This window comes from Humulus lupulus, chromosome 6 (assembly GCF_963169125.1).
Source record: "Humulus lupulus chromosome 6, drHumLupu1.1, whole genome shotgun sequence".
Taxonomy (NCBI): domain Eukaryota; kingdom Viridiplantae; phylum Streptophyta; class Magnoliopsida; order Rosales; family Cannabaceae; genus Humulus; species Humulus lupulus.
In genome coordinates, this window is record NC_084798.1 from 157,821,752 (window position 1) to 157,830,687 (window position 8,936).

Consider the following 8,936-nt stretch of genomic DNA (forward strand, 5'->3'; position numbering starts at 1 on the left):
AACTAATTTGGCATTATAATGAATCTGGGTTGTGTTCAGTAAAAAGTGGATATTGGCTAGCGGTGTGGATGAGTGGAGATTATTGTAGATGGTGGGGCTGAGGTTAGACGAGGAGGTGTGTGGATTGGAGGAGGAACATGGGAAATAGGCGGGGAGGTGTGTGGACTTGGAGTTGCATCTTTCTGCTGGAACCAACTTCCAAGGAAATGGAATGAAGTTACAGTAGAAGGATCAAGCACGGAAAGAACATAGGGGCACAAGCTTGGGACCTCATTATTACCATTATTAGTGAGAAGTAATCTAGATGAAGTTGTGAGACCATATGCATCTACTTCTTCTTCATTTTGGCTAATAACTTTCTTTGCTGTGAACAAGTCAGAGTGTACTAATAGGCACATTAGACGGTAGAGGAAACCAGTTTGAGCTGGAGCAAGTTGAAGGGCAGAGACCAACTCAGGAAGAGTAATGGGTTGGCCTTGGCCTTGGCCATTGTTGTGGATTATGTCTGGTATGCCTAGCTGAATTGCACATTTTAGAGACATAGATGTTGCATAAGATAACATATGCTTGTACAAATGGGCTTGACCTTGGGATAACTCACTGCTGTTAATTCCTTGAGAACCCATAATGGTATTATATTTCAAAGATGTATATCACAGGTAGCTTTTTGAAACCTGAGTTATATAGATAAGGGACCAAGAAAACTTCAAATGAAAATCCATATATATGTATATAAGCATAATTATTAATTAATTGATTAAGGGACATCAACATGCAAATATCAATAAGAAGCTTTTGGAATATACTCTGCAAAATTTGTACCCTGCAGTATTGATCTTTTCTACTCAAAGGAAAGAATGAGCCACGATTACAACCTACAAATTCACGTGATGTGCTTGTGAGACATCATTTTCTTCAACAATCAATGTGTGACTGTTCTTCGAATCAGTTGTGGGGATGCTTCTCATGCCAGAACATTTTAAAATGAATAAAAAAATATATCTTGAAATTATGTACTACTACTCTTTAACTCTAAAAATTTAGTAGTGTATCTATTCACTAGCAATACTGGTGTGGGGTGGATCCCATGTATGAGTTAAGATTATTATTTGCCTAGCCTCCTGACCCATGTTTGAATAATTCCTCTCTCTATATAAATATATATATATATACATTGCAAGCTAGCTCTTGTTTACTATGTTTGATTTACTGGGTGCTGAAATTATTTATGAACTTGTGATTGAAAGTATCAGCTGCCAGATCATCTCCAACTGTTAGAACCTGAACTCTCTCTGTGTGTCAGTATAAGGGTCACAATTTAGGTTTGATAACTACTTGTTTTGGCTCTTACCCTTCAACTTATACCACATCATCATTCATATTCATATGCTTAGATTCTGGCACAATAAGGGCAGACTTTTGACTTTGAGAAGTATATATTTATATACATATTTATATGCTTACATCATATGTATAACATGTTGAATTTGGACTGTTTTACCACTTGATTACTATTTAGAGTGGACTTTCTTCTTCATAAACTTGCTGATAATGACTGTCATCAGAAATATAATTATGGGAAAGAAAATGTTTGTACTTAATTTTTTTTGTTGATAAGTAATTCTATTCTTCTGTTATCTAGCCCTCATTCTGGTTAGACCCTTTTCAAGATTTTGCTACGCTTATATGTCAGAAAGAACGGGCTTTAACTGGAATGACTTGTGAGAATGGCTTACTTGGGGAAATGGGAGCCTGAGTTTTCACAACTAACTTTGTGTTTCCTCTGAAGTTATTCAAAATGGTTCATTTTTCAGGTACGTGGTCTTTATTGATTTGTGCTTGAATGTGTTCATGCATCTAGGCATTTGATTGAATGTGTTGATGTATCTAGGCATTGAAATGTCAAATGGAATATAATAATGACTGGTTTATAAAATTTTAATTGTGTTTCAGTAAGAGATTTTCTTTTTTGTCTTGATCTATACAAAAAGAAAAATGATTAGCTTCAGTTGGGGTTGTTCATTCCCAATGATCATATCCAATCCAAGCATAAGATGTTTTTCTTGCTCTGTATATATAATTGTTATTTTTACTGTTAGTGTACATTTTGTGAAATATTATTATGGGTTTATGGTTTTTAATATCTTTGAGACAAACATCCTTTCTGTCGTTCGTATTGCTTTGTCTACAACTGTCTCTGTATGTGTTGTTGTTTGGTTTAAGAACAGAAAGGTTGTGTTAAAATACTATGACCTTTTTACAGCAAAAAGAATTTTTCTTTGGGGAAAGTGAAAGATAATTTTTGGAGATATTTTTTACTTTCCTCATGTCTTGTCTGTTATTGTGTTCTAGATTATTATCCTAATTTCCCTATACAAACCATGATAAAAGGAGTGATTCAAGCATTAGTTAAATAAGGTGAATCCCAGATTTGCTAATAAAAAGAGGTGAATCCCATGTCAAAAGATTTGCTGATAATGAGCAAAAAGCTTAAAAGTTTGCCATCTGATCAGAAAGAAGGGTGCGTTATTGTTGTTCAGATGTTATCATTAAAGAGACGTATTTTTTTGGTTATGTATTTGTTCATGAAAATGAGTTACACAATGTTGAGATAATTCTACCATGAAAACTGAAGACTTCCGCATAGTTGTTTTTTAACATCTATAGGCTGATGCATTCCTTAAATTTAATTTTTTTGACATAGTTACAGATGTCCACATTGCCAGATAAGGGTAAGAATTAATCTGGGATTCTTATATGGTTTATCTTTATATAAACTGGTTGTAGTTGTTGACTTTTCTTTTAATATTATATTATATTAATACTATTAATGCATGTGGTCTATTAAATTAAAAAGGATTCAGTATATATTACAAAGGATAATAGTGGTGTTTGCTTTTATGTGCTCAGGGGGTCATTAATTGGACACCAGTTGAAAATATTTGTATATGTTTAATAGATGGAGAGTTAGCTGCAATATATGCATTTAGAAAGGTTCTTTTATATGTAGTCTTTGTATTTTGATTGTGACAACCATATGTAATTTTGTATTCTATTTTATCTTGCTTTCTCCTCCAGCTTAAAATTTGAATTGGTACTTATTTTAATTTTCTTCTTGTAAACAAGTGTCATACAGCAGCAAGACCTGTGATATTGGAGCCTGTTATGCTGGCAAATTTGTAAGTACCCACATAATTAGACAATAGTACCAGATTTTGCTACAAACTTAAATCATTAAAGCTAGATATATATATATCTTTATATCTCTGTCTCTGTCTCTGCTATAAATATATACAATGACATATATAAAACAAATGGATTTGGATCCACATGTCTTCTAACTTTTATCTAAATCTAACTTAAGTCTTCCATTAATTATATAAGAAATCACATTTTGGTTATGATTCATAGAATAAAAACATTGTCCCAATTAAAACACATTCTTAGCAAACTATAATGATATTTTATTAAACGTTGATGTGATATGTGAGACTTGTGAAATTTTCACTTGCTATATATGCTAATTTGAGGTCAATTAGATAGTACATATAACCATATGTATTTAATTAGCTATAAAAAATTGATCAGCGATTTATATATATAATATTACATAAAAAAAAGTCCAACGTGGCATATTTTCTATATGACTATATCTAGTTATATATGGCATGTTTAAAGCAAGTGGAGTTATGTTAGCTAGCTAGGTTAATCATAGCACAGTTGAATATATGCCCAGCTTACCTCTGTCTCTTCTCCCACTCTCTTTTGTCTGTTTCACTCAGCTCTCTTCCTCTTCTGCACTGAGAGGAGAACATATTCATATTTTATTAATCAATTGTCCTCTTAATTTAATTAAACACACTAAGCTAGCTAGTAGTATATACACTGCCTCTTCAAGAATATTCCTCAATTTTATTTATTTATTTTTCATTTTTTGTGAAAAAAGTTTTCTTCACGTGTGATTAGTTAAGCATCTATACTTTTTTTCTTACAATTTTATTTTATTTTATTTTCCTATTATTATTCTCACAGTTCCAAGGGTTATTGACTTATTTTGTTTTTTTATTTACGAAGTTATTTCCTATATATGTTTATTTCCATAATTATATTCGAGTTTTAAAAGCTATTTTTGGGATCAAAGTAGGTGTCGTTGCAGGTCTAACAAGTAAGAATAATTATTTGTCCTTTGACTATTTTACTCTTATAAAACAGTATCTTTTGTCGTTTTCATTCAAGGCCTCCCATAACTTTTCAACCCCAGAAATATTGAACTACGTACAATCATAAATTATATAAGTTAGCAATAGAAGATAAAGAATAATAAATATATAAATAAATAAATAAAACAAATGGTGTCAGTTTCGCTTTATTGACTCAGAAACTTCAAATGGGGCTTATAGATTAATTTTATGTTGTAGGTTTTGGGTGGAAATATTAGCAAGGATCATTGCCAAGTGAATTAATTTGCTTGATTATTGTTAATTGCAAGAGGTATGGATGTTTTCTTATTTTTTTTATAAATATTATCATAAAAATGTTAGAGGAGTTTGAATATCTTAAATATTCATCCATAGTGAAGTAGGTTATGTGATTAAAATTGTGTATTGCGGTGATAATGGAAGGTTGAGAACTTGTGTGTTTTAGTGAAGTATTTTCTGGGAAATTTATTTGTGTGCTGCGGAGATATAAGGAAGAAACTTATTGTGTGTTGTTTGAATTGCTTGATTCTCTATTGACAGATGGTTAGGTGACTATTACAAGGGAAATGTTGCCAAAATTCATCTAGAATTATGTTTTATTTTCTTATATTTAAATTATGTTGTGCTTGCATTGTTCTTGTTTGATTGGTATAGGGAAGCTCTGTCAAAATTTAAGTTAAAAAGATAGCGTATTAATAGGAATATGACAGCGCTAAAAATTTGTTATGGGAATTTTCTACGTGTAGGAGGATTTTAGTCCAATTTTAGGGAAACCTCTGTCAAATTTTTTCTAGGAAATGGACAAGAGTTGGATAACAAAGGACATACTTTCAAAAGAGTATGAAGAGGGAGTCGACAACTTTATTAAGTTAGCGTTAGAAAATACAACAGATCCTGCCAGAGTTCATTGTCCCTGTAGAAAATGTTCAAATTTGAAAAAATTAGACATAATGGAGATAAAAAGTCATCTATACTTTAACAGAATGGACCAAACATATGTCAAGTGGATTTGGCATGGTGAAGAATATGACTCTAACAATAATGTTCCCAATGAAAGAAAGCAATTTGATCAAGTATTTGATGACCCTATAGAGATGGTGAGAGATGCAGATGAACGTTTTGTTGATAAGCCTGAAGAATTTTTGAAATTTTTAGAAGATGCAGAGAAACCAATATTCTCGGGGGCACCTTTGTCAAAATTGGTTGTTTTAGTAAAACTATACAACTTGAAAGCTAGTAGTGGTTGGAGTGACACAAGTTTCACAAAGTTATTAACTTTATTAAAAGAAATTTTACCAAAAGACAATGAATTTCCTTCCTCGCTTTATGAAGCAAAAAAAACATTGTGCACATTAGGAATGGAGTATAGCAAGATTCACGCTTGTCCAAATGATTGCATTCTATATCGAAATCAATATGAGAGTGCAACTGAGTGCCCCATATGTAAAACATCTAGATGGAAAAAAAATAAGAACAACAAATAATGTAAGAAAGGGATTCCAGCAAAAGTATTGTGGTATTTGCTGCCAATACCTAGGTTTATACGTTTGTTTCGAAATCCTGAACATGCTGAAAGTCCGCGATGGCATGAGGATGGAAGGATCAAAGATGACAAATTGCACCATTCAGCTGATTCCCCAGCTTGGAAAGAAGTGGATGAACTATGGCCTCAAATAAGAGAGGATCCTAGAAACCTTCGACTTGGTCTTTTTGCTGATGGCATCAATCCATTCAACAATATGATCTCATCTTACAGTTGTTGGCCAGTGATTCTATGTATTTACAATCTTCCTCCTTTGTTGTGTATGAAAAGAAGATTCACAATGTTAACTTTGTTGATATCAGGTCCCAAGCAACCTGGAAATGATATAGATATCTATTTAGCACCTTTGATAGATGACTTGAAGGTGTTGTGGAACGGAATTGATTGTTATGATTCTTTTAAAAAAGAAAATTTTATACTTAGAGGTGTACTCTTATGGACAATCAATGATTTTCCTGCTTATGGTAATTTATCAGGATGTTTTGTGAAAGGATATAAAGGATGTCCAATATGAGGTGAAAAAACAAGCGCCACAAGATTAGAACATTGTAGGAAGATGTGTTATATGGGTCATAGAAGGTTTCTACCAGAAAAGCATTATTACCGAAAGCAAAAATTAGCATTTAATGGTGAGCAAGAGTTGCGAGAAGTGCCTACACCAATGACTGGAGAAGCTATCTACGAAGAGATTCGTTTTGTTGAAAATAAATTTGGTAAGCTTGTGGAAAAGGTCGATGAAAATGTAGAGACAAAGGGGAAAAAGAAAAGCAAATGTAAAACAAACATCAAACGAAAGCGCAATAAGAAAGACCAATTAGCCGAAGATTCAAAGAATACTACATGTTGGAAGAAGAAGTCAATTTTCTTTGAATTAGAGTATTGGAGACATTTCTTAGTAAGACATAATCTTGACATCATGCACATTGAAAAAAACATATGTGATAGTTTGATCGGAACCTTACTTAATATTCCTGGGAAAACTAAGGACAGTATCTCTGCTCATAAAGACCTTGTGTTAATGTCTTAATCAAAAAAATATTTGGCACCTGAAACAGGTGAAAGAAGAACATATTTACCTCCTGCTTGTTACACCTTGAAGAAAGATGAGAAGCGTAAACTTTGTGAAACTTTGGCAAATGTTAAGGTTCCAGATGGGTATTCATCAAATATTCGTAATTTAGTATCTTTGAAAGATTGTAGACTAATCAGTCTTAAATCTCATGATTATCATGTATTAATGCAACAGTTACTTCCAATTGCTATTCGGGGATCACTAGACAAACATGTTAGAAATGCTATAATACGACTGTGTTTGTTTTTTAATGCCATATGTTGTAAGGTTGTTGATGTGTCTAAGTTAGACAAGATTCAAATAGAAATTGCCAAGACCTTGTGCTTATTTGAGCAATACTTTCCTCCTTTTTTTTTGATATCATGGTTCATTTGGCGGTGCATCTTGTTAGAGAAGTAAAACTATGTGGGCCTGTATGTTTTCGTTGGATGTATCCATTTGAAAGATTGATGAAAGTTTACAAAGGTTATGTTAGAAATCGAAATCGTCCAGAGGGTTGTATAGTTGAGGCTTACATAGCAGAAGAAGCGGTTGAATTTTGTACTGAGTATATTACTAATGCAGAAGCGATTGGTATTCCCAGAAAGACAATGAGTGAAGATGTTATTGGAAGAGGCATCAAAAATGGAAGGCTCACCTTAATAAAAAAAAGAAGACTGGGATGTTTCTCATCGAAATGTTCTAGAGAATACAATTGAAGTTCAAGCTTACATAGAGTAAGTATTAATATAATGTGAAATGATATCTAAGCAATGATTTATTGTCATAATAACAATATTCTTAATTTCAGAGAACACTTGGAATATCTTCATCGTGAGAATCGAAGTAAATCAAGAAAGTGGATTCAAGATTACCACCATCGAACTTTTCATCAATAGTTTCGTGATAGGGTAGCTTATTATAATTACTTCATTATAATTATACTTATTTTTAAAAAATAACTATTTCAAAATCTATAATTTATTTTACATTATGCAGATTCAATCTGAATTGAGTATGGAGTTTCACAAAGTATCTGAAAACTTAAGATGGATTTCATTAGGTCCGACTACAATGGCAATTAAGCATGATGGATTTGTCGTAAATGGTTATAGATTTTGTACAAAAGCTCATGATGATGTTAGAGTGACACAAAATAGCGGTGTATGTATTGTTGCAAAAACTCTTCAATTTGCTTCAACTCGTGAGAGGAAACCATTTTATGGAGATATGAAATTTTATGGAGTCATTGAAGAAATATGGGAGCTTGATTATCGTGATTTTAGGATGGCAATGTTCAAATGAAATTGGGTAGAAGACAAGTATGTTATATCAGATGAGTTAGGATGTACTTTAGTGGATCTCAATAAAATAAGCCATAAGGAAGAATCATTTATATTAGCAAGTCAAGAAAAACAAGTATTCTATATTCAAGATCCATCAGATTCAAGATGGTCAATTGTACTTGCATCACAACCAAAATTCATAGGTGATGATGATGATGATTATGAGATTGGCGAACTTCAAACTTTTGAGAAAGAAATTGGAGATATCAATGTATTTGAGGGAATTGAATCAATAGTTGGACCATATGTTCGAAGAGATTGTGATGGAATTTGGATTGTAAGTTTGTATTTAAAATATATTTTCTTTTATCATTAGTACACTTGGTGCGTAATTGAGACTAAAAGCCTTAATAACAAGAGATCCTAGGTTCGAACCTTCGAACCTGAGTCTCACCCTAATTCCCAACCCCCATAACCACTAGACCAAACCTGAGTCTCACCCTAGTGGCTTTGTATTTAAAATATTCTTATCATTTGTTTATTTTATGTACTAATCTTTATACTTGTTTTTTCTTAATAGGATCATGGACCATCATGAAGAGCATCCCGAAGAGGAACTTGAAGACAATGAAGACGATGGTATCAATTTAGAAGAGGCTGGTAATGAAGATCTTACAACAAAGAAGAAGAAAAGTAGGCATACTAAGGGGATAGTGTGATTGGCAAAAATAATTGCTGACAAGATCAAAGGGATTAAGATAAATGTAAGGTTTAACAAGAGAGGGAAATCAATTGGAACTTCGGAGAGAGCGTTACAATGCTATTTGGGGATGCAAGCAAAGTCAATGGTGTCAATT

At 32.6% G+C, this 8,936-nt stretch overlaps 1 long non-coding RNA gene across 1 annotated transcript; it reads left to right on the forward strand.

Moving 5' to 3' along the window:
• Positions 1 to 415: 415 nt before the first annotated feature.
• On the forward strand, positions 416 to 4,480 carry LOC133784264 (uncharacterized). Its single transcript, XR_009871238.1, has 3 exons — positions 416 to 508; positions 1,694 to 1,814; positions 4,419 to 4,480. It is a non-coding gene; the product is annotated as an uncharacterized LOC133784264 (long non-coding RNA).
• Positions 4,481 to 8,936: the final 4,456 nt, after the last annotated feature.